Below are 25,175 nucleotides of genomic sequence, written 5' to 3' on the forward strand. Positions count from 1 at the left end.
CCTCCTTCAATGGTGTCTCCCATGAAGTGGGTTTACTCCAAAACAATGCTAGCCCCTCTATTTGTTCAACCAATTCCATTCCACAATTATCTCTTCCAAAAGATTCTACTCCCTAATATCTTCTCTCTTTAAGTTATTTGCAATCTCTCTACTGCAATATGCTAGTGTGGTTGCATTTTTAGCATGTGGTTACTTCTCTCAACCTAAAGGCATGTCTAGGCTGACACTGCTTACTAAAGGACAAATTCTCTTTACCATGATTTACTAAGTTCATACACTTATTTTCTTCTATTCTGATTTGTTTCCACCAAAGGACTACTTTTCTTAACAACTTTTCCCCCCTCTTTCAAGAAAATTTATGTTTTTTTACTGCTGCATAAGTGACCTTGATCTAATGCCCAACAAGAGATGTTAAACTCCAAAACCTTTTCTGTTCTCAGGCTCCAGCTGCTAGCAATTGTTTTCTTATCTAAGGTTCTCTCTCTCCCTCCCCCCCTCCCTGCCCCCCCTTCTCTCTCTCTCTCTCTCTCTCTCTCTCTCTCTCTCTCTCTCTCTCTCTCTTGCTTTCTCTCTCACACACAAACATACTAAAACTCACATATGTGCATGGATGCACATTTTTTTCCATCTAATCACTTACATGTTTTGTCCATAATGGATAAAATTAAATGAAGTATGTCTAGGTGAAATGAAAATATGTAAACATGCCTTAAAATAAGATTTCTTTCTAAATTCTATGAGAAACTTTAGTCATATTATTAGATGGAAAATTATACCCTAATGAGTAATGAAGTATGGAAATACAGAAATCAGTAAGCCTTTGCAAACATAGATTAAATGGGTATATTAATAGCAGTTTAAATTCATTAGGTCGTCTTTATTTTGGCTATATATTTTTTTCAATTATCTTACCAAGTTTTACCACCCAGTATATTGTTATATTGCTCTAATCAATGACATTTTCTTTTTAAATTTTTTTTATTTTGAGCTTTACAATTTTTCCCCTAAGCTTTCCTCCCCTCCCCCACACACAAGGCATTTTGTTAGTCTTAACAGTCTTTCCATGGTATACACTGATCTATGTTGAATGTTATAAGAGAGAAATCATATCCTTAAGGAAGAAAAATAAAGTATAAAAGATAGCAGAATTATATAATAAGATAATGGGTACCCCCCCCCAGATTAAAGGTAATAGTGTTTGGCCTTTTTGTCAAGCTCCATGATTCTTTCTCTGGATCCATATGGTATTATCCATTGCGGATACCCCCAAATTGTCCCTGATCATTGCACTGATGTAATGAACAAGTCCATCAAGGTTGAACATCACCCCCCCTGTTGCTGTTAGGGTGTACAGTGTTTTTCTGGTTCTGCTCATCTCACTCAGCATCAGTTCATGCAAATCCTTTCAGGCTTCCCTGAATTCCCATCCCTCTTGGTTTCTTTTTTTGCAAGTGAAATTTAATTTATTATTACCATTATTACAATAATTTTGTTATAAGAGTAAACAGAACCCCCCTATGAAAATGAGAAACCTCAAGAATGGAGAGAATGAGAGAGAGAGAGAGAGAGAGAGAGAGAGAGAGAGAGAGAGAGAGATATGTGTTCAGATTCCAATGGCTCTGTCTCTGGGGTGAGTTGCTTCCTTTATCATAAGTCCACCAGAGAAGTTGCTTCAATATTTTTCCCACATTGCTATTACTATCTGTACATCCACTCTATTCCTCCCCACTCTCATTTATTCTATTCTCTCTCTCCTTTCATCTTGGCCCTGTCCAAAAGTGTATTGTATTTGAATACCCTCTCCCTCAATCTCCCCCCCTTCCCTCCCCCCCATTCCCCCTTATCAGTCCCTTTCTTCTCATTTTTCTTTAGGGTAAGATAGATTTCCTCACCCTGTTAAGTGTGTATGTTAGTTCCTCTCTGAGTCATTTCTGATGACAATGAAGGCTCTAATCAATGACATTTTCACCTGCAATAATATTTTTCATGCTCCCTTTAACTGATACTACTGGCAAAGTGCTCCCAATTTTTCAGAGAATAAGCAAGTCTTTCACCTCACTCAAATGAAAGAAAGCAATTGGAGATTCTATAGAAACGACCTTGTATTATGTTAATTGGACTAACTTTGCAATAGGGCATGATCTCTACATCCACCACCATCACCAGCTCTTTATCAACTAGGGTCTCACAAGGTAAGAACAAGGTATGGTTGCCTGTAGGCACCTGCCCTATGCTAGAGACAGGCTTAATTTTCCCTAAACTAAATGTTAATATTGTATACATATTCAACTATTATGACTTTAGGAACCCTTTTAAAATCAAGAAAACTTTTTCTCCTTGGCAATGTTTGAAGGAACAATCTGAAGCCTGTAAGAAAATTTTTTAACAGATTACAGCTTCAAATGGATCTGTATTACTTTAAGCATGAAAGACACCTTTGATTAATGTTTTGCTGTACCTCTACTCACATTAGAAATCTTGAGTAAATCTACCACTAGGACATTGTTTTGGGGGATGAGTGTGCAAAATAGGTCTACATATTCAGGAAACACTGCAGAATTTCCATGGACCATGGAGCAAAAATCTAATGATTTTCTTGCTTTCAACAGGCAGACTTGGTAAATGAAGTTGGCACAGACACATATGTAGTCCTTCAAAATAATTTACCTCTACTGCAGAACTCCTAATACAGTGACAATATTGCTTTTAATTGTAATGGCTCAAAAAGTACATTTTTGGAAAGTCTCACAGATTTTCTATGTAATATATTAGGTATTGAATAAATCCATTATAGTCTAAAAGCTAGAAACTGTCAAAGCATCAAAACTGTTGTTTAATAGCAAAATTCAATATCAGAAAACTGCTTACATAGATTGTTTAATCTAAATTGCTTTACTGACCAAGTTTCTTTTACACATTTTATTGAGAAAGCCATATATTTCACACTGAAACAAATGCAGTTTGAAAGAAAGAACCAAAATAATTCATACTTAAATGATAGCATATTAATTAAAGAAAACAAAAGCCAAAGAAAATATATTTGTGAATGTAAAGTCTTCCTACAAAATATAAAAATCAAATAAAAATAAAACAAAGATTTTAGAAAGGTTCAAAAACATACTTGAGAGGGAAAAAGTCTTGCACACCATCTAATACCAAATTTTTCAACCTGAAAAAAAAAATCTTTTCAACCTGGAAGAAAGAAGAAAGAAACTTCTGACTTCTACTCTGGAATAAACATGTCACTTGATATATTTACAAATGGATTCAGAATATTTCTTGAACTTGATCAATGTTCTCAGGACCAAAACTGTTCATGTTTTCCATACAATATTAACCGATATTATATACCTACACACATATGTATATATGTGTATATCATTATAAATTTATCAATTATAACTGATATAAAACATTATGACCAAGTAGGATTTATACCACTAATGCAGGGTTGGTTTAATAGTAGGAAAACTATCAACATAATTGACCATATCAATAACAAATCTAAAAGAAATCATGTGATTATTTGAAAATATCAAGGGAATTAGTGGGGGAAAAATGCAAAGGAAAGTGGTGTATCCATGCATGATCTAAAATTATAGTTTAAAGCATCAGTTTATCAAAACTGTTTGGCATTGGCTAAAAAATAGAATAGTGTATCAGTGGAATAGACTAACTGCAAAAGAAACAATAGTAAGTGGTTAAAGTAATATGCTGCTTGATAAACCCAAAGATTCCAGGTTCAGACATAAAAATTCACTCTCTGATAAAAAAAAAAAAACTGTTGGGATAACTAATGGTAGTATGGCTGGAATTAGGCATAGACCAACACTCCCCACCCCATACCTAGATAAAATTGAAATGAGTAAAGGATTTAGACATAAAAGGTATTATTATAAGCCAGTTAGGAGGACAAGGAATAGTTTATCTGTCAGATCTATGGAAAGGGATGCAGTTTATGACCAAAGAAGAGATAGAGAACAATATAAAAGAAAACTCAATAATTTTGATTACCTTAAATTAAAAGGTATTTACACAAACAAAAATCACTGCAACCAATATAAAAAAGGAATTCAGTAAGCTAGGAAACAATTTTTACAGTTAGTGTTTCTGACAAAGGAATCATTTCTAAAATATATAGAGAACTGAGTCAAATTTATAAGAATACAAGCTATTCCCCAATTGATAAATGGTAAAAGATTATGCAAAGGCAATTCTCAGATGAAGAAATCAAAGCTATCTATAGTCATATGAAAATTACTGTAAATAGTTATAGATAAGAAAAAAGGAAATTAAAACAAGCCAACATCATACCTATCAGATTGGTCAATATGACTAAAAAGGAAAATGATCAAGATTGGGGAGAATGTGGGAAAACTGGGACCCTTATCCATTGTTGGTAGAGTTTTGAACTGATCCAGATCTTCTGAATAGCAATCTGGACTTATGTCCATGAGCAATAAAACTGTGCATAACCTTTGATTCAGCAATACCACTAACAGGTCTATATACTGAAGAGATCATGAAAAAGGATAAAAATCCCATACACATATTGAAATATTCATAGTAGCTCTTTTTTAAAGAAATTTAATTTATTTTGAGTTGTACAATTTTTCCCCAATCTTGCTTCCCTCCCCCCCACCCCTCACAGAAGGCAGTCTGTTAGTCTTTACATTGTTTCCATGGTAAACATTGATCTAAGTTGAATGTGATGAGAGAAATCATTTTAAGGTTAAAAAAAATAAAATATTCTTATACTTTTAGCAAAATTACATAATAAGTTAATTAATAATTTTAATTAAAGGTAATAATCTTTGGTCTTAGTCAAACTCCACAATTCTTTCTGTGGATATAGATGGTATTTTCCATCCCAGATATCCCAAAATTGTGCCTGATTGTTGCACTGATGGAATGAGCAAGTCCATTAAGGTTGATCATCACCCCCATGTTGCTGTTAAGGTGTTTCTGGTTCTGCTCATCTTGCTCAGCCTCAGTTCATGTAAATCAGTCCATGCTTCCCTGAATCCTTCCTGGTTTCTAACAGAACTCTTTGCCACCCCAAACAGGACCTCTACATATTTTTGTACAAGTGATGTTTTTACCCTTTTACATAATCTCTTCAGGGTATACACCCAGTAGTGGTATTGCTGGATCAAAGGATATGCACATTTTTGTTGCCCTTTGGATGTAATTCCAAATTCCTCTCCAGAAAGTTTGGATGAATTCACAGCTCCACCAAAAATGTATTAGTGTCCCAGATTTCCCACATCCCTTCCAACATTGATCAAGCTCCTTTCTTGTCATAATAGCCAGTCTGAGAAGTATGAGATGAATCGTGGTTCATTTTGTAGTGGCATAGAATTGAAAATTGAAGGGCTGCCCATCAATTGGGGGATAATTGAACAAATTGTGGTGTATGAATGTAATGGAAAAACTATTGTTCTACAAGAAATAATGAAGGAGGTGATTTCAGAAAATCCTGGAAAGACTTGCATAAATTGATGCTGAGTGAAATGAGCAGAACCAGAAGAACATTATACATACTAACAACATGAGGTGATCAACCATGATGAACTTGTTCATTTTGGCAGAACAATAATCAAAGACAATTCTAAAAGCCTTGTGATGGATAATACCATACAAATCCAGAGAAGGAACTATGGAGTTTACATGAATACTAAAGAATACCCTCTTCAATTTTTAAAATCTGTCTGTATTGCCATTTTTCTCTCTTTTTTTTATTTGTTTGGATTTGATTTTTCTTTCACAACATGATCAATATGTGTCTATATTTTGCAAGGTTATACATGAGTCTATATTAGATTTCTTTCTTTCTTGGGGGGAGGGAGAAAAATGTGAAACTCAAAACCTTGCAAAAATGAGTAAAAAATTGTTCTTGGTAAAACAAATAAATAAAATATTTAAATTTAAAAACGCAATGAGAAAAAGAAAGTAAAACATAAACCAAAATAAAGGAAAAGTCTTTTGTATTTTGGCAGCTTGAAGTGTTTTCTTCTTTAGATGAGAATGTTGAAATTTGGCTACAATATTCATTGGAGTTTTTATTCTGGGGATGAGTGATCAGTTCTTTCAAGGACTATTCTATCTTCTCCTTCTGGATATTAGGGCAGTTTTCCGTGATAATTCCCTGTAAGATATTGTCCACACTCTTTTCTGATTGTGGATTTTAAGGTAAACAAATGATCTATCCTGGATCTATTTTCTAAGTAGATCATGTTTCCCCAAGATGTGCTTTATATTTCCTTCTATTTTTTTTAACCTTTTAATTTTGGTTGATGAAATCTTTGTGTCTCATAGAGTCATTAGTTCTCATTTGTCCGGTTCTAATTTCAGGGTTTTATTTTCTTAGATTAGCTTTTGCATTTCTTTTCCAGTTGGTTAATTTTACTCTAGACGAGTTGTTTTCTTTTTCCAGTTGGCTAATTTTACTTTTAGATTAGTTATTTTCCTTTTCCACTTAGTTTTTAAGACAGTAACATTTCCTTTCCAGTTAATCTATTTTACTTTTAAATTTCATCAGTCAATTTTCCATTGACTGCTACTCTCTCTCATTTCTTTTCTCAGTTTTTCTTCTAACTCCAGTCTTTGGTTTTGAAAATTCTCTTTGAGTTCTTCCAAGGTCTTTTCAAGTTTCAGACTAATTCATAAATCGCTTTGAGGAGTCACATGTAGGCATTTTGTCACTACTTTCCTACTCTGAGATGGCATTTTTATTGATCCTCTCAGAAGAGAGGCTTTCTATGGTTAGCACTCCTTTTGATTTTTTGCTCATTTTCATAGTTGAGCTCTACTTCTGGGGTTTGAGGTTGTACAGTCCCAAGCTTTCTTTTGCTGGGGGTCAGGATCCAGGTCCCTAGCTTTCCAATCTAGTATTTCTGGTTTTCGTGGTTTGTTCCTTGCACTAGGGTAGCCCAATAGAGGACCAGGTTTCTGCATTTCAAAGCTTGCTGTCTGAACTCTGGTTGGGACCCTCATTGGTGGTCTGCTATACCACTGGTCTGCTGAGGCAGGACCTGAGTTGCACTTTGCTAAGAGCCTCTCTCTCTGGCTTATTAACTCTCTTGCCTATATTGGATTACACTCCCCTTTTACCTACAGGAGACAGACCTTTTCCTGAAGTTCCTCTAATATATTGTGCTGAAAAATTGTTTCATTTTTTTTTTGTGAGTCTGTCACTTTAGGATCTATTAGACGCTTTGCTCAAAATTATTCCTGGAAGTTTCCTACTTTTGTGGCACTATCTTGACTCCACCCCAGAAGTTGGGTTCAATATGATATTTTTTAATTTTTTTTTTAGGTTTTTGCAAGGCAAATGGGGTTAAGTGACTTGGCCAAGGCCACACAGCTAGGTAATTATTAAGTGTCTGAGACCAGAGTTGAACCTGGGTACTCCTGACTCCAGGGTTGGTGCTTTATCCACTGTGCCACCTAGCCGCCCCATGATTTCTACTTAAATGACTGCCAGGGCTATCTGTTCATCCTAAAAATTACATCTCACTGACAATCCCACATCATGACCTATCTGTTCCAAATAGATATCCCATAGACATCTCCAATTTATTATGTCCAAAACAGAACTCATCTTTCCTCTCAAACTTACTCCTCCAAATTTCAATGTTCTATAAGGGTATCATTTTCATCCTTATGCTACTTTGGAAACATCCTTTGGTGACTTTCCCTTTTTCTCATACCCTATGGATAATATTTACCAAGTCCTGTAGCTTGGCCACAGTTTCTAAATGATCATTTTTCACTAAAAATAAGTGATCCTTCTTCTTCATATCCTTTTTATTACTTATGCTATTAGAATAATCTCTTTTTTTTAACACTACCTACTTTTAGTCTCTTCTTTCCACATAGCTGACAAATACATCTTTCCAAAAGTGTGGAACTGACCATGAAATTCCCCTACTCAAAAATATTCTTTGGCTCACTACTGTATTAGTTATAAAAATTATAGGGGCAGCCAGGTGGTACAGTGGATAGAGCAACAGCCCTGGAGTGTGGAAGACCTGAGTTCAAATTCAACCTCAGACACCTAACTGTGGCCTTCGGAAAGCCACTTAAACCCATTGCCTTGCAAAATCCTAAAGTTAAAATAAAATAAAAAATAAAAACATTATAAACTTCACTTTCTATGTCCTACCTCTAAGCATTGTATAAACTGTTCTTTTTTCGTGAACAAAATCTTTTGAAATCTCATCTCCACTCATAATCATTTTCTTTCAATACGTTACTATTTCCAACACCTTCTATGAAGACTTTCTGATTACTAATGGTTGTAATTAATCTTTCCTCACTCAAATCACCTTGCATTTACTTACTCATATACACCTTGTAGAATATTAGCTCTTTCAAATTGGGAGAGACTACTTCATTTTTGTCTATTGATTCTTAGGGACTAATAATATCATGAATTTATGAATGTGTGTTGAATTCAATTGAATTTAGAGTCAGATGTCCTGGGTTCAAATCCCAGCTCTGTCATGTACAAGTCATGGAATTTTGTAGCAATCATTTAATCTCTCTGACCTTAAGACAGGTTGAACAAGATGCCTTCATGTCTTTTCCAATGCTAAATTAATGATCTGGGATTTATGATATGAATTAGTCTTCTTGGTTATCAGGCTCCAAAATTGAAAAAGACACCAAGATTCCATACATGCACAACCAACAACCAGTAATGTCTTCGAGTATATTTCTTAGGCTATATATATATTCTTATAAATTTTGATAATTAGAACAATCCTCTATTATATTTTGATATGTGCCATTACACAGAATATCAAGAAATATAAAAATTCAAAAATTTAATATAATTAGACAATTATGGATTTTGAGATTTTTATATGTTATTCTTTGAAAAAGTGAATAATTGAAAGCCTCCAAAAAAGGTATACCATGATATGCAATCAAAATTCTCCCGAATATATCTGTCCTTTTACTAGGTATTTGGGGAACTGAGTACATGAAATATCCATCTTTTTTATGAAAAAATTCCAGGATATAGGTCTATCAATTGAGAACTGACTATATTTAAACACGAAACAAATATAAGATCCAATATTCTGTTTAATATAACAGAATTGGCACTCTGAGCACATATAAACATTTTGGATTGTCTCATTCTTTTCTGCTGTTGTCATTGTTTTAAAATATTCAAGGGCTTGAAGGGTTACAGTACCCACATTTCTTTCTTTATGTCTTTTTTTCCACTTTAGAGACAGACACTTGAGAAGAAGATGGACAAAGCAATAGATCTGATAAATTTTTGAATTGGGTGTTTAAGGTGAGAGCTAAACCAACCTAACACACTGTAGACATTAAATAAATAATAAATGTAATCATTTTAATTGCATTGACTTGGTTTCAGATGACAACTAGGGTTGTCATCCTGAATGAAAGTAAAACATAGCCTTCTCCAGTGAGTATATGCTGGAGATTTCCTGAGTGTCTAGGACAGGTGCAGAAACAGTTAATAGAGAAAGAAGTACAAGGAGAGGACAAGCAAAAAACAATTACAGAGTGGGTGGCTAGGTGTGCGCAGTGGATAAAGCACCGGCCCTGGAGTCAGGAGTACCTAGGTTCAAATCCGGTCTCAGACATTTAATAATTACCTAGCTGTGTGGCCTTGGGCAAGCCACTTAACCCCATTTGCCTTGCAAAAACCTAAAAACAAAAAAAAAGAAACAATTACAGAACTAACAGAAAGAATTCAATAAATTTACATTCTACCCTGATCTCATAAATATCAGCTGTAAATAATATCCTAAATGCTGGGGGTAGATCTTAAAGAATACATGTGATTTGTAATCTGTGGTTACTTATCAAAAATTTTCAAAAACATTTTTTCTACCAGACTGAATTGATTACATTTTGTCATTTTCTTTTTTGAAATAATTAAAAGGGGAAAAAGTGAACTAGAATAGATCTCCTGGTCTCCAATCAAGAAAATATACATTCCTTAAGGGAAGGAATTAGTTCCTTTTTGTCTTTGTATTCCAAATACCTAACATGGATATGTGCATAGAGTAGGAGCTTTATATATGTTAATAATGATGGGAAATTTATTTAAAACATTAAAGTGTACAACACATTTTACTTGTGTTTTCTTGTTTGAGCCTCATAGTGACTTTGAGAGATAAATACTACAGGTATAGATATTCTGATCCTATTTTACAGACCAAGAAACAATGAGTCCCAGGGTTAGGGTCAGGATTTGCATCTCGGTTTTACTATCTTCTAATCCAAAATGATACCCAGTACTCCAAATCGTTTCTTCAACTTTACCATTTTAATTAATATAATGTATATGTTTGTCTTAGCTTTGTTAACTGAAAATTGTGTATATTAATTGTAACAATTCTCAGATTTGTTGTGAAAATCAAATGAGATGTTTGTAGAGCCTTGCACAGAAAAATTCAACGAGTGGTTATTCCCATCATCTTTCACATTGTTAAGCCAATGAAAAGGGGGCATAATGGTGCTACCTCTGCTTTTGACAGTATCATATCACTTAGTTGAGTTTCCTCCCATTGAAATATGAGAGAAGCCTGGTTTAGTGAAAAAGAGTACTGTTTTATGAAGTCATGTGATTGAATACTGATTTAACATTTACTAGCAACATCATCTTGAGTGAATCAGTGAGACATCTTTTTAAGCTGTCAAGATTATCTCATCATCTTAAAACAAAAATAATGCTAATATTACATTTCTACAGAACTTCCAAAATGAAACTCCATTGTAAACTTCAACATGAGATAAATGTTAGTCAACATTACTTAGCTGTCTGGTTAAGCCAGACTTCCAGAATCATTAAATACAAATAACGTCAGCAATAGGATTTTAATCACTACTCTTTTAGAAGATGCCTATCTTGAATGGTTTCAAGTGACCTAATTTACTTTCAGAGATGACATGGTATTACTCCATAGGCCTACATGCAATTATATATTTGTGTAGTCTTCACAATAGGAATATGTGTTATTGGAATGCCATGACAGAGTAGAAAAATAGCTCTTGTCAACCCAGACCAAGGTCCCAACACCCACAATCTGCCAGAACACAGCTTGGTGATGCTTTTTTAATTGGCTTGTGGGTCTATTGCTGTTTTCAAATGAAGGGTGATTTGGCTAATTAGCAATCTTGTGGGGTTTTTCTTGTTCTCTAGCTGAGAGCGAAAATGACTCACTTCTAGTTAGTTTGAAGAAGGCTAAACAAAACTCATATCTGGAATTGACTATTTCAAAGTTTATGAGATTTAAAACAAAGACATGAGGAAGCTATTCATGAAAGATTCAATTCAATTCAACTCATTTATTTAAGCACCTACTATACATGTCAGATATCATGCTAGCCATGAAGAAAACAAAAACAAGAAATGAAATAGTATTTGCCATAAAAAAAAACCACAGAACTATTTTGCTTACTCCAACTATTAGTGTGTAGGTATCCATTTATATGTGTATGCAAGTATTCATGCATATATGCAGGTGTGTAGATATCTCAACATTATGTTATGTATTATAGAGAACCAAGTTAAGCATTGAAATTTAAGCTATAATTCTCTTTCCCAAAAGTTTCCAGTCTAATGAAGGAGAAAAATCAACAAAGAAACAAGAATTGGACATATATAAAGCACCAGGAAAAAATAAATTATATAAATAAATATATATATATATATATATATATATATATATGTGTGTGTGTGTGTGTGTATATATATATATATATACACGCATATATAGTGTGTGTATGTATGTACATATATGGATTCCCTTGTGACATAAACTCACAGGACAAAAATGATTAATTACATTTTAAATCATTTGGTCAACTAGTATTTAAGTCCTTAATAGGTTCTGTGATCTCCATCAGTTGTGATGAATTTAATTATCATCAATATGCAAATGGTTTGTGCAACCCTATATTAAAACCACTCCACGTTACCAACTGCCAATTGAATATTTCAAGCTAGATGCCCCCCCCAAAATTCAAGATCAGGTCCTTATCACCTCTTGCCTAGACTGCAGTGACCTTCTAATTGGTTTTCCTGACTCCAGTCTGACCCCACTCGAATACATCTTACATACAGCTGGCTATCTCTGTACAACCAGTAAAAGAACTATAGTCCCTTAACTAAAACGCACTGTAAATAGAGTTGTTGTTCTTGCTGTTCTTAGGGTTGCTGTTGTGCTTGTTATTGTTGCTTTTAAGATAGACCTATCTTAAAAGATAACTCATTTTTGTATGGGTATACCTATAAATGGGTATACACATGAGTATACATTTCAACACTTAATTCAGATTTAATATTGGGAAGAAATGAGGCACTCTCCAATCACTGAAAAATTAACAATGTGAGGTTTACTTTGCTTTAACACAACAAAGGTATAAACAGTACTTAGTTTCTCTGTATGGGACCCCTCTCATCTCCTTGTGGAAAGATGTCTAGTCTTGAGGGAAGAACTCCAGGTTGCTGGGATTTCTTCATACCTTTAGAGGACCAGGAAGCTGTCTCAGATAAACCAGAGGTCAGTCAGGTCCCCCAACTTTGTGTTTCTTTTTATCTCTTTTCTTTTTTTTTTCTTTTATTTACGTTTTTATGTAAAGCTTCCACCAGTTGATGGTGGAAGAAAAGAAGCTGTGTCAGAGAAATGCTGATCTTATCATAATTAAAGCCACACAAAGCTTAAACTATTCACTTTAGTGCACTAGGTTGTCAGAGTATCACATGACCATACAATTAAAATTGATTTTTAAAAAGAGACATGCAAATGCAAAGAATAATAACTACCATGAATAAAAGTGGTAAAAGGTCAAAAGATGATGAATAACAGCATATGGAATATTCTTAGACAAATATCCAAAACAAATGAATTCATTTTAAAGACTAGTAAAGCTTATGGATGTCTTCAAAGAATATTTCTTTAAAAGTATATATTAGAGTAGTGTAGTGGATAAAGCGCTGGCCCTGGAGTCAGGAGAACCTGAGATCAAATTTGACCTCAGACACATGATAATTACCTAGCTTTGTGACCTTGGGCAAGTCATTGCCTTATAATAATTTTAATGCACATATTAAAATACATAGGATCAAAAAAAGTAACTTACACTGAAGTGCAATTATAAAAATATCACCAAAGCAAAACACAAGTTCTTTAGTCTAGGATTATAGATCTTCAATCCCAAATAGAAAGCAGCAAGAGCCTTCAGAAGTCCCAAGTTTATGCTAGTTCTGTTCTTAAATAAATGAAAAATCATGTGTCATAGAACTTTTATAACCATGCTGTTTGCTAAATATTAGAGATAAAATATTACCAAGACCAAGGAAATAGGAAAAGACCAAGCATGTAGGAGAGTTGTATCCAGGGAAGGCAGTCTAGATTTGAAGAGTCATAAATAAGGCCAATATATGTATAGTACAGGAAGTTGAAATAGCCTTTCCAGAAGTAATTATTTTAATGAATGGATAATTTTGCCCAGAGGGAAAATTCCCAAAGGGAATTCCTGACCCAGAGGGTAGATGTGTGGTACCAAGTATATGATAAAATGACCTTGGTAGATGATTGGAATGGATGTGAAAACGAAGCATGGTCTGATTGTATGGACAGCAGTACATAACACTGAATTAAGTAGTCAGTTATCAATATATTATTTTCATGCTTTTTTCTTCATAGAAATTCAAAATCTCTGATCCCAGTCAAATTTCTGATTTGAGGTTGAAAAAATGTTTGATTCCTTTCACAACTCTCGTTTTCAGCTATATCCCCAAATACATTTTGGTGCTCTGTACTTCGAAGGAGCTGAGTAGGTATTAATGTGACAAGGTTCATCAAACCTCCCATTATGCTTCTTTCTTGACATGCAAATGGATCTAGGTACAAGGTAAAAGGAGTTAGGAAAAATCAGCAGGTATTTTTCTATTCTTGCAATTTTTCTGTATTCTTGTCTTTATTATATTTATCTATATTGAAATTAATTCTTACTTAATCATTTAATAAATTAGGGTTTTAACTGAGACAGGAGGAAAAGAAAAAATTATTATAGAATAAAAAAATCTGACTAGTGTCATGAAGTCTAAAGGTCAGTAGACAAAAGACAAGAGATAGTGAGAGATTCACCTAAGGAGGTAGAAGAACACTAAACAAGTTTTGGTGGGGGGTTTTTTCTCATTGTTGCTTAGCAGCTGATGTGGCTCTAAAATTCATTGCTATGAGTGAGTTTCAATACCAAACCATGTAGCAATGCCAAAGTGAAACTCAGATTCCTCCATTTCTGCCCACTCACCAATTCAGGCTAGCCAAGTCTAAGCTTTAATTTACTCCCATGTCTCTGGAGTCAATACCTGCACACCCTTAAGGAAAGGAGATGTAGAAGAGAAAAAAAGGGTAAAAGTTATTTGCATTTCTTCTCTCTATTCCACATTATAGAATCATATAGCCCTTTTTTCTTCCCTTTTATCAATGTGGCAAAGACAATATATCCTCATAATTTCACCATTCACTAAGATCTTTTCAATGTATCCCTCAAGAATGCAAAAGATCTGCTATACAACCGATTAGTAGCATCATATCATTCGACCACAGGTTATTTCCTGCAAGCTCAGAGAAAAGAACATCACAATGACAAAGTGCAATTATTATCCTCTTAATATACCATAATTAGGTCCATGTAGACTTTTTTTTCTGTCTCCTCAGTGCTTATTCAGAAACAACTGTTTCAGTCACAGTAATTATCTTTGACCTTGCTACAATTCTCCCTTCAAACTATATTTTACATGATGCATCAATAACCCAAAATTATCACACCCAAAGTAAATGAAATATAAACAAGCAAAGCAACAAATTCAATGAATCATATGAACTAGTGAGTCCTTGGACAAAAATGGAAATGTGAATTGATTCACATGATAAAAAATTAAATATATTTAAAATGTTGATCAGAACCAGAATTCTGAATCACTGTGATGGAAGCATATTATCTATCATTCATTACAGTGTTACAGAAAGGTCACATTTACAAAGTCTGAATTGGCATAAATTCCTGATCACTATTCCATGAATCTGACAAAATAATTAGGTTGCCAAATTTTTTTTCACTTATTTTCCAAGCAAGACACATGTTGACATATTGGATAGAGATGAGTGGGAAGACCTGAAACAATCTAATCATATGATCAAAGATAAGTCATATACTCACATGGCACTGTCATGTCCCAGTCAACTTGAAGTCTATAAATCATAAATGAGTTGTTATTCTGCATCATTGGAGGATGTTTTCCATACCAGTAAGAGCACACATACAGGCAAAAATAAATAACTATATAGATAAATAAATAAACAAACAAACAAACAAACAAATAAACAAATAAATAAATAAATAAATGGACATCCAGTCCAAATTACCAGACTATAATATAATCATAAGTATTTGCTTACCAAATAAAACAATGAATTTATTGTCAATGTCTTCAATGTTCAATGTCATTTTTTGGTAGGGGGAATCAAGACCTGTGATTTAACTGGCATAAAGAACTCTCCACAAGAGAGTCTCTTCACCAATACAGACTGACATCTGTCTGCTGTGTGATGTACTGGTTATGTTGTTCTTAAGTTGTTTAGTCATTTCCAAATTTTCATGAGCCTATTTATGACATTTTCTTAACAAATATACTGGACAAGTTTGCAATGTTTTCCTCTTGGGTTCCCATTTTACCGATCAGGTAACTGAAGCAAGCACCTAAATCAAATATGTCCTTCCAACAGTCAAAGCTTTGGTGGGTCTATTTCATAGTTATTAATATATTTGGTGAAGTGGCATCAATATTCAGGTAATTCAGAGCACAGAATGATTACTCTGGTCATCAAATAGAAGTTTTGATCTGGATTTTCTGAGTATTTGTTTGTTTGTTTTTAAATCCAGTTCAATTTGCCTGTAAGAACATAGCCTAAATTGCTTTGGGAAGTAAAACAATATACCTCAGCAAGTGGGTAACTACAAGGAAACATGGAATTTTTCAAAAATTTCCAAAGCATTTAAGCTTTTGGAGAAATGGAAGATTTTCTTCACAAATCCTAATATTTGCTTCATAGGCACTTAGCTGGAGTCAAAGTAAAGAATAATAATTCTACCAGTTAAGTTCAATAAACACTTTAAAATTAATGACCATGAAGCCCAAACTGAAAATAATGTTGTCTTATCTTAAAAGCATGCAAATTGTTAAAAAAAAAATGATTGCTTTCTCTTATAATTTAAAGGTTTAATTTCTACCCTGTATTCCTAAATGGAGGTCAAGAACTTATATAAGAATTAAGAGATGAATTTAATAAAATATCTGTTTCAATTTAGAATTTTGATATTTTTCATTATTGTTTAATTTATTTGAGAATACATGTCTAGGGGGCAGCTAGGTGGCACAGTGTATAGAGCACCGGCCCTGGAGTCAGGAGTACCTGAGTTCAAATACGGTCTCAGATACTTAATAATTACCTAGCTGTGTGGCCTTGGGCAAGCCACTTAACCCCATTGACTTGCCAAAAAAAAATACATGTCTGCAATATAATCTGAACCAGTAGATGTGGGCAAAAACTAAATAATTCATCACCCTGTAGTCTAATTTGACTCTGAACCCAATATATTGAACCATTTGAGAGAAAATGCTGCAAATACAAATGAAAAGATCAGAAGTGAAGCTTTGCTGAAAAAATGAAGATAATTTCTTACTAGTTTCATTTACTATTTCTTCAACCAAATGAGGACCTATTTTTGATGACCCTAAAGAGTCATGGAAGGAAATCTAAAAACCTGAAGGATAAATCAGGAGTGAAGGACAATTGGGAGACTGGTGAAGAAAAAGAAACAAAATTTATCTGTTCTGATTCTCATTTCACTAGGCATTAATTCATTTGTCTTCCTATAGTTCTTTGAAATAATCTACTTCCTAAATTTTTCCAATACAGTAGTGTTCCATCACATTCATATAGTACAATTTATTCAACATTTCCCAGTTGATAGGAATCCCCTTCTTTTTCAGGAATTTTTTGCTTTTGTTTTTGTTCTTTTCTTAGCATCACAAAAAAAAGAACTGCTATCAAGATTTTATCTTTGTATTAAGTTGCTTTTGGTTATTCAACTCTCTGATACTACTTTTGTGTTTTTATGAGAAAACATACTGGTTCACCATTTCATTCTCCCATTCCTTTTAAAGATGAAGAAACTGAGGCAAAGGGGGTTAACTGATTTACCCATATTCAATGCAGCTATAAAAGGTCTGAGGCCAGATTTGAATATAGGTCCTCTTGACTCCAGAGCTAGCACTCTATCCACTGTGTCAAATAGCTGTCCAAATATTTTGCATAAGTATCCTTTTTCCTTTGATGTCTATTGAATATAGATGATGTCTATTGAATATACAACCTTAATGGTTGTATAGTTGTGGGAAAAGGGCACTTCCTGGCTTATAACGTTTTTGTGTAATGTTCCAAATTTCTTTCTATGATTGCTACCAACAGTGTATCCATGTACCTATTTTGTCACATTCATCATTTTCTTTTTTGCCATCTTTGCCACTCTGATAAATATAAATAGAAATTTAGAATGATTTAAATCTGTGGTTTTTTTCTAATTTTAGTGACTTGGAGTATTTTTCACATAGTTTTGGAGAGCCTAAGTTTTATATATTTTGTTGTATTTTCTCTTAAAAACTGTCTTTTTATATCCTTAGACTAATTATCAATTCAATAATGACTCTTGTTCCCATAAATTTGAAACTGTTCCTTATATATTTTAAAAATGAGAATTTTATCAAAGAAATTTGCTTTACAGATTTTCCCCAGTATATTTCTTCCTTTTGGGGGATGTTTTGTGTAAAACAGTTTTTTAAATTTTATGCTATCAAAATTATACAATGGTCATGACCTTTTCTTATATCCATATATTGAATAGATAATTGTTTTATGTCTCTCTAATTTGTTTATGATCTGACCTTTTCTATAAAGGTATCCTTTAGTAGTTTTTTTCCTTTGCACAAAGTGTGAAGCATTAGACTAAATTTAATTTGTTCCATATGCCTCTCCAACTTTCACAGTAATTTTTTATTTTTGGTTTTTGTTTTCTTTTTTTTATTTTTTTCTCAATAATTTTATTCAAATATTTCATTCTCGTTCTAATATCTTAGGAATACTTTCATAGCATCAATATACAGTTCAGGTGAAAAATCAGAATATAAAATCTTGGTTTGAGATCTAAAGTGAATCACCTCAAGGGCATGTATAAAATCAGTTGCCAGAAAGGCAACAAGTAGATGGCAAATGTAAGAGATTTCTCAATGCTTCTATAGTGATTTCTTTCACTGTCATTGAAAGCAGAATCATTGGTATCCTAAAACCTCAGAATACAAAGTTGATAATTATAGTAGAACCAAACATTTATTAAGCCCCTATTATATGTCAAACACAGTAAGTTCCAAAGATATCAAAATATGTGCCTTTAAAAACATGTAATATGCAAACATATTATACAATATACCAATATTGCATACAATATAACAATATTGTATAAAATATACTAATACTGTATATAATAAACAATATATAAATTGTATATAATATACAATATTCAAAATATATTATCAAGAATATAAAGGTAGCTATATAAAAAGTAAATAGGAAATTTTTAACAGAGGGTAAGCACTAGAAGTAGAGGGGTTTGGGGAAAATATCCAGTTAAAAATATATGAGATCTTATTTGAGATTTAAAGGATGGCAGTAAAGTCTGTAGAAGCATTGAGGAGGAAGAGCTTTCCAAACATAGTGGAGAACAAGAGATAAAGCCCAGATTTTTGAGTTGGAGTTTCTTTTCTTCTCTGTGGAACAACCAAGCCTTTGCCACTGAATCAAAGAGTATATGGCAGAGAATAATATCAGCAAATTGGAGAGATAATTGTGGCTATGTTATAAATGGCTTTGAATGTCATATGTAAAACTGTGTATCTGTCTTTAGAGATAATAATTGGGCCACAAGAGTATATTGAGGTAGGAAGGAGAGATATGATCAAATCTGTGATTTAAAAAATCATTTTAATGACTGAATGAAGATGGATTGGAGTGAAAGAGACTTAAGAGGAGTCCACCATTCCAAAAGTCCATGCACAAGATGATTAGGCCCTATAGTAACGTGACAGTGTTGAAGAAAAGAAGGGAGCATACTCAAAGGGTTTCAAAGGTGAAATTGACAGACCAGGATCAAAAACATAAGAAAATATCTTCTTTAATTAACCCTATCTTGATATCATTAAGGAATTCTTTTAAATCATTTCTCAGGAGGGGAACATACTAAAAGAAGAGGGAAAAAAATCAAAGACAACATTTCTACTTAAAAAAAATTCAGAGAAGATTGTTTAAAAATAATATACCTACTGTCTTACCTTTATAAAAATCCTTTTAAAATGATATTTATACAAATATTAGGAATATGTAATTTTTAAAAAATGAGGTATCAGGGAAGATTTTATAAATAATTATGTACAAATAACTATCTTTAGAATATGAAATGCTACACTGGATTTTTGGTTTGTAGATTACTTTCCCCTTCAAATGAATGAAATAGAGCAAAATATATCTTAAAGTTTCTCTCCTAACAAATAATCTTACATTCATTAAAATATACAAAGTCCACAATGGAAGCAATTCTGTTCAGCTATCCTGAGAAAATTAATTTTGTGAGGCATAAAACTGGGAAATATATTCTTGCCAAGGAAATTTCATTAAGGATGTCCTGCATTTGGTTCAAGCAATAGACTAATTCCAAGAATATATGGTTATCAAGATAAGGTTATCTTTGCAGATGACACTGTATTAATTTTATCAAGATAACACTATAGACTGCCTCAGAAAGATATAGGATAGGGGCAGCTAGGTGGCGCAGTGGATAGAGCACTGGTCCTGGAGTCAGGAGGACCTGAGTTCAATTCCGGCCTCAGACACTTAATAATTACCTAGCTGTGTGGAATTGGGCAAGCCACTTAACCCCATTACCTTGAAAAACATAAAAAAAGATATAGAATAACTCAAAAGGCTTAAGTCTAACATTTCATATAGAAAAATTAAATAAACACCGTCTATTGTCCAAGTTATGCTAGATAACATGCTTTTCCAATTAATTTTAAAAGCATTTATTGCAAGCTTAAGCTATTCCAGGCATAGTAAATATTGCATTTGAAACATATGATAAGTATTGCAGAAATAAAAAATGAAAAGAACAAACCTAATAGTGTCTTCAAGGAGTCTGCATTTTAATACAGGAAGACAATAAAGGAAAGGGTAGCCATTGAGAAATTTTTTGACCAGGAAAATAACAGGGGTATTGAGTAAAGTCAGATAGAACATGATTAACATTATTTTTCCAGAATTAATGACTATTCTCAAAATAAATGATGTAAAACAATGGGTCTGGTTTGGCTAATAGAGCAAAATCTCACTAATCAGAAAACTCATGATGCCCAGTAGACCAAATGCCAAGTTGGAGTTGGAAACAAGAGACGAAGAGCATTATAAGTTGATAGTAATAGCATTTAACACTTTACATGAACAATAAATTAATCAAATAGCAAGAAGATGATGAGCTGAATTTTGCATTTGAGAAACTGTATTATGATTTTAATGAACATAAGCTGCTCCCTGGTGGAAAAGTTGATCTTTTTCTATGTTTTCCAACTGATACTATATGGTTACAATTTTGGAATCCCAAATCTTACAAAGACTAAAAGTTTAGGGTGATCAAAAAATTACTAGAGATACACATAGTGAGAACAAGTGTGTTATATTACCAAATGCAAAAAGTGCTATGTCATATCCTTGCAATAATTTATTAGTGAAGGAGATGAGTTGTTCATGAAACAAAAGTCAAAAGATGGAAACCTTTGGACTAATCATTACTCACGACATTTTTAAAATATTTTATTTATTTATATAGAACTTAAGTGAAGCAAGAATTTTCATAATATAGTAGAACAGAAAAAAAGATGTTCAAGAAACTGCAAAGCTATTATGTATGACTTACTATTCCTTTTATGTAGCTATCTTTGTCCTTTTTTCTTTACTCCACACTCTAAAGATGATTATCATTAGATATAAATTTGTGTGTGTATATATATGTATATATATACATATACATATATATGTATACATATACATAATCACAAAAATATATGGAAATTTAGCCCATACATATTTTTTATTTATCAGTTTAAAAGGCATCTAACATGCTGTGATGGCAAAGCTTCCCATAAGGAGAATTTCCAACCCCACCCTGATATACCTGAAATACCCTCCAAAATACTGAAGTCACCTTCAGGTAACTTGCCTCAAAGGAAAGAAAAATCTATTTCTATCTCTCTCTCCTTTCTACTGCTTTCTCTGAATAGTAAATAGTCGTTATTTTCTGACTAAATCCATCTAGTTCTGCTCTATGAAGCTCTGAATTGCCTTTCAAATGAACATTAATTAAGCACTTAATATATACAAAATACAATGTTGAACAACATGGTACAAACACGAAAGTGAAGTAGAGTTTGTCCTCAATTAGCTTATGTTAAAATACGAGATAGTACATATATATACACAATGCAATGAGCAGGAAGGGATGTTTTGATTTTGTAAATACTGTTTCCTGCAGTAACGATGGTAGTGATTCATTTAATTTTTGTTCCATAAAAAAAATTCGAGGGGGAAATGATTAATAAGGAAAAGAAGTGAATATGGTAAGAGATGGCAAGGGTAGAAGCTAAGCCTAACTGGAACTAGATATATGTGTCTTGTGATTCCTTTACGAATAAAAGGGAAGGAATTCTAGAACATAAATGTTTACCAGATCTCCCAGTATATGTTCTCTGTTTGGAGTGGATGACAAGATCCTAGTTTGGTCCTTCATTTCATGGCTTCATGTAAACTTCCTCTACTTCTGTCAACACTTGTTTGATCCTCCTTTTCCTTGAAAGCTAGATAGTGGAGCTGTTGATACTCTCCTTTCTATTGATACCCCTCCAGTTCTTTAGTTCCCTCCTATCCTTGGAGCCACATGGTTCTTGATTCAAGTGGTTCCTTCAAACAACTCCAGAAACTTTTGAAAGAGGCTGCCTCTAAATACCCTAAGCTACCATTTCTGAGGTTATACTGGGAAGCAGATGCAGGAAGACTGTCCAACTAATCAGACTCTCTGTAGAGACACAAATTTTCTATGATCTGTTTTTGATTTCTATGATTTTTAAATGTAAACTGATTTTTAAAAAGAACTGGGCAATTTAGTTGTTTGTCTTATCTGTATCTGCCCCTCTCCCACCCCAGCTTACTTTGGGAAACTTCTATTTTGGATTAAAGAAAAAAATGACACCTGACTTCTTAAATGGGGAAGATATTAAATCTTCTCTCCCTTTTGAAAGTATCAAGATAAAATAGACATCTATATTAATGACTCCTTTTAAAAATTTCTTTTAAATGAATACTTTTAAAAGTATTCTTAAAAAAAGTAACAATGACTTTCTTCAAATATCTGGACAACTATTACTAAGCCTCCCATTGTTCTCTTCATAATCACTAAGCAGAAAGGAAGCCAGAATTTCAATAGAATATTTCATATCAGGAGTTCTTATTGGTTTCTATTTCCATTCTATTCTGAGAAACTTGATGACATCTATTTGTTAAACTTCTTTGAGATCAAACTTTGACAATTGATCTAAGCTTACCTAAGCTGGCAATAATGTCCGGTCTGGTCCTGCCATCCTTATTTTCAAATAGATTCCAAGGATTGTGTCCTACTTGGTGGTGGATTTTTTTTTGTAAGAAAGATTGGCAGCTTCTAGAGAACAGGTGTACTAATCAGAATTTTAATGAGGCTTTACTCTCCTATTCTTTCAAAAGTGAATCCCTTTCTGCTTCCTAATTTGTTTCACAAAAATGAAAAAGCAAATTTTTCTTAAAGCCTATTACAATGTTTGATTTCTTCTCCAGAGTATTTATTTTAATCTATAGAGGTGTGCTTTTACAACACATTCTTATCTATGGATACAGATTTCTTTCTACCTTCTTCCTTTTGTATATTCTTTAATTTGAGCCAAGAATAAATCACCTTGGAAGGTCACAAAGACATATAAACAGGATGGCAACTGTTGTATAACCTCATTGAATTTAAAGTATTAAGGAACAGAACTTTTGTTCTGTTCCCCAAACACTGTTGATGTCCGGAAACCTGGACTTAACCTACAATCCAAGGTCATAGAAAGGAGAAAATGGCCATTGAATTTAGCTGGGTATCATTAGGCAGCATAATGGGAAGAGCTTCACCTGGAATCTTATATGAGATCTGGATTCAAATCCTTCCTTCAACCCTTAGTAGCTGTGTACCGATAGAGAGGTTACTGACTCTCTGAATGTGTTCTTGTCTCAAAAATATGATGATAAATATTTAGAGAAAAAGGTTTATAATCCTTAAAAACAATGTATTAAATGTCAGCAATTATATGACTTTAGATACTCTCCTACTACTGTTGGGTATTTTAACCCCTTCACAATGTGATCCCTTCCTATTTTGCAATCTTTTTTGTTCATTACCAAAATAAAATGTTCAGTGGGGTAGCTACATGGTACCATGGATAGAGTGGAAGGCCAGGGAGTCAGGAAGACTCCTCTTCATGAATTTGAATCTGATAATTTTTAGATGTGTAATGCTGGGATAGTCACTGAAATCTGTTTGTCTCAGTTTCCTCATATGTAAAATTTGATATTTGAAATGTACTTTAGATCCATTGACTCATTACACCTCACAATTAGCTCCAAGAAAGTGGGTAAAATTGTTACTTTCATTTTATAGTTAGTAAAACTAAACTCAAAGAGATACAGTAACATAGCCATGGTCATGGAACTAATAAGCATCTGAGGCAGGATTTGAATCATCCTAACTTCATGTCTTACATTCCAACCACCTTGACATGGAGACTCTAAGAGAGACATATATTTTCAACTCACAAGTCTGAATGCAGAAAACCTGGAAAAGGCTGTTTAGGAGGGACTGAATATCTCGTGAAACCAGATTTTGGCTAATCATTTTGGTGCCATGCCTCTAACCCTACTCTTTTCCAGTGTCCTGGTAGTTCTATGCTAGTCTTTGCAGCATCATGATGCTTGACTCCTTTTTTCCCAATGTTGCTTCTGATAGTTTGAAGAGAGACAAAGGAAGTCTGCCTGGATAATCTCCAATTGTCCTCTCAGAAAAGCTTATAAAATCAAGAATTTCACCCAAGAAAATACTTCACAGGAAGGACAAGAAGAAAGTTTGTTTAACCATTCTGAATTCCTAAAACCCCATTTGCTCAAAGAAAGTTATAAGTGACCTGTTATAAGTGAGAGAAAGAAGAGGCATAGGTCATCAGAAATTAAATTTTAAGGGTTCAAAAGAACATCTAGAGATAGAAGGGACTTCAGAAGCATCTGATTCAAACTCCTTAATTTAAAGATAAGAAAAATAAGACCAAGAAAAATATAAGTGAATTGTCCAAGGTAATGTAGACAAATAAGCATCATGGATGGAATCCAATTCCCCTGATTCCAGAGGCTGTTATACCACACAGTCTCTAAATAAGAGTTCATTCCAAATAGAGAAAAAAAAAATCTAGGTTTGGGTAAGACATGAAGGTTACTTGCTTTCTTGGGGAGGTGAAAAAGAAGAGAGAGAGGGTTAAAATTTTACAAAAATGAATGTTGAAAACTATCTCTACATGTAATTGGAAAAAATACTATGAAGATAAACAAAAAAACTATTAAAAATCTTCACTGATCAAATTAAAATAAAAAATATGGAAAATAATTAACCAAGCTGAGGGCATGGTCATCATCCTGGAGAATTCTTTTATATAGTAGGCATTAATGGAGAATACATCACACACACATATAGCTCTCTCTCCTTAGCACTTAGAAAGTGTTCAGTTTGCTCCCAGAAATTAGATGCATCTATAATACTTCCCAAGGAGGGCAACAAAGTATGCCTAAAATAAGACACAAAGACATGCTAAAAGTATTCCTTGCTAAGTCTATCCTAGGTGCCATAATGGCAAATTTGTTCTCAAATCCTTACTACCTTGAACACTTCACTTAACTTGTGTT

Source organism: Macrotis lagotis, chromosome X (assembly GCF_037893015.1).
Source record: "Macrotis lagotis isolate mMagLag1 chromosome X, bilby.v1.9.chrom.fasta, whole genome shotgun sequence".
Lineage (NCBI taxonomy): Eukaryota > Metazoa > Chordata > Mammalia > Peramelemorphia > Peramelidae > Macrotis > Macrotis lagotis.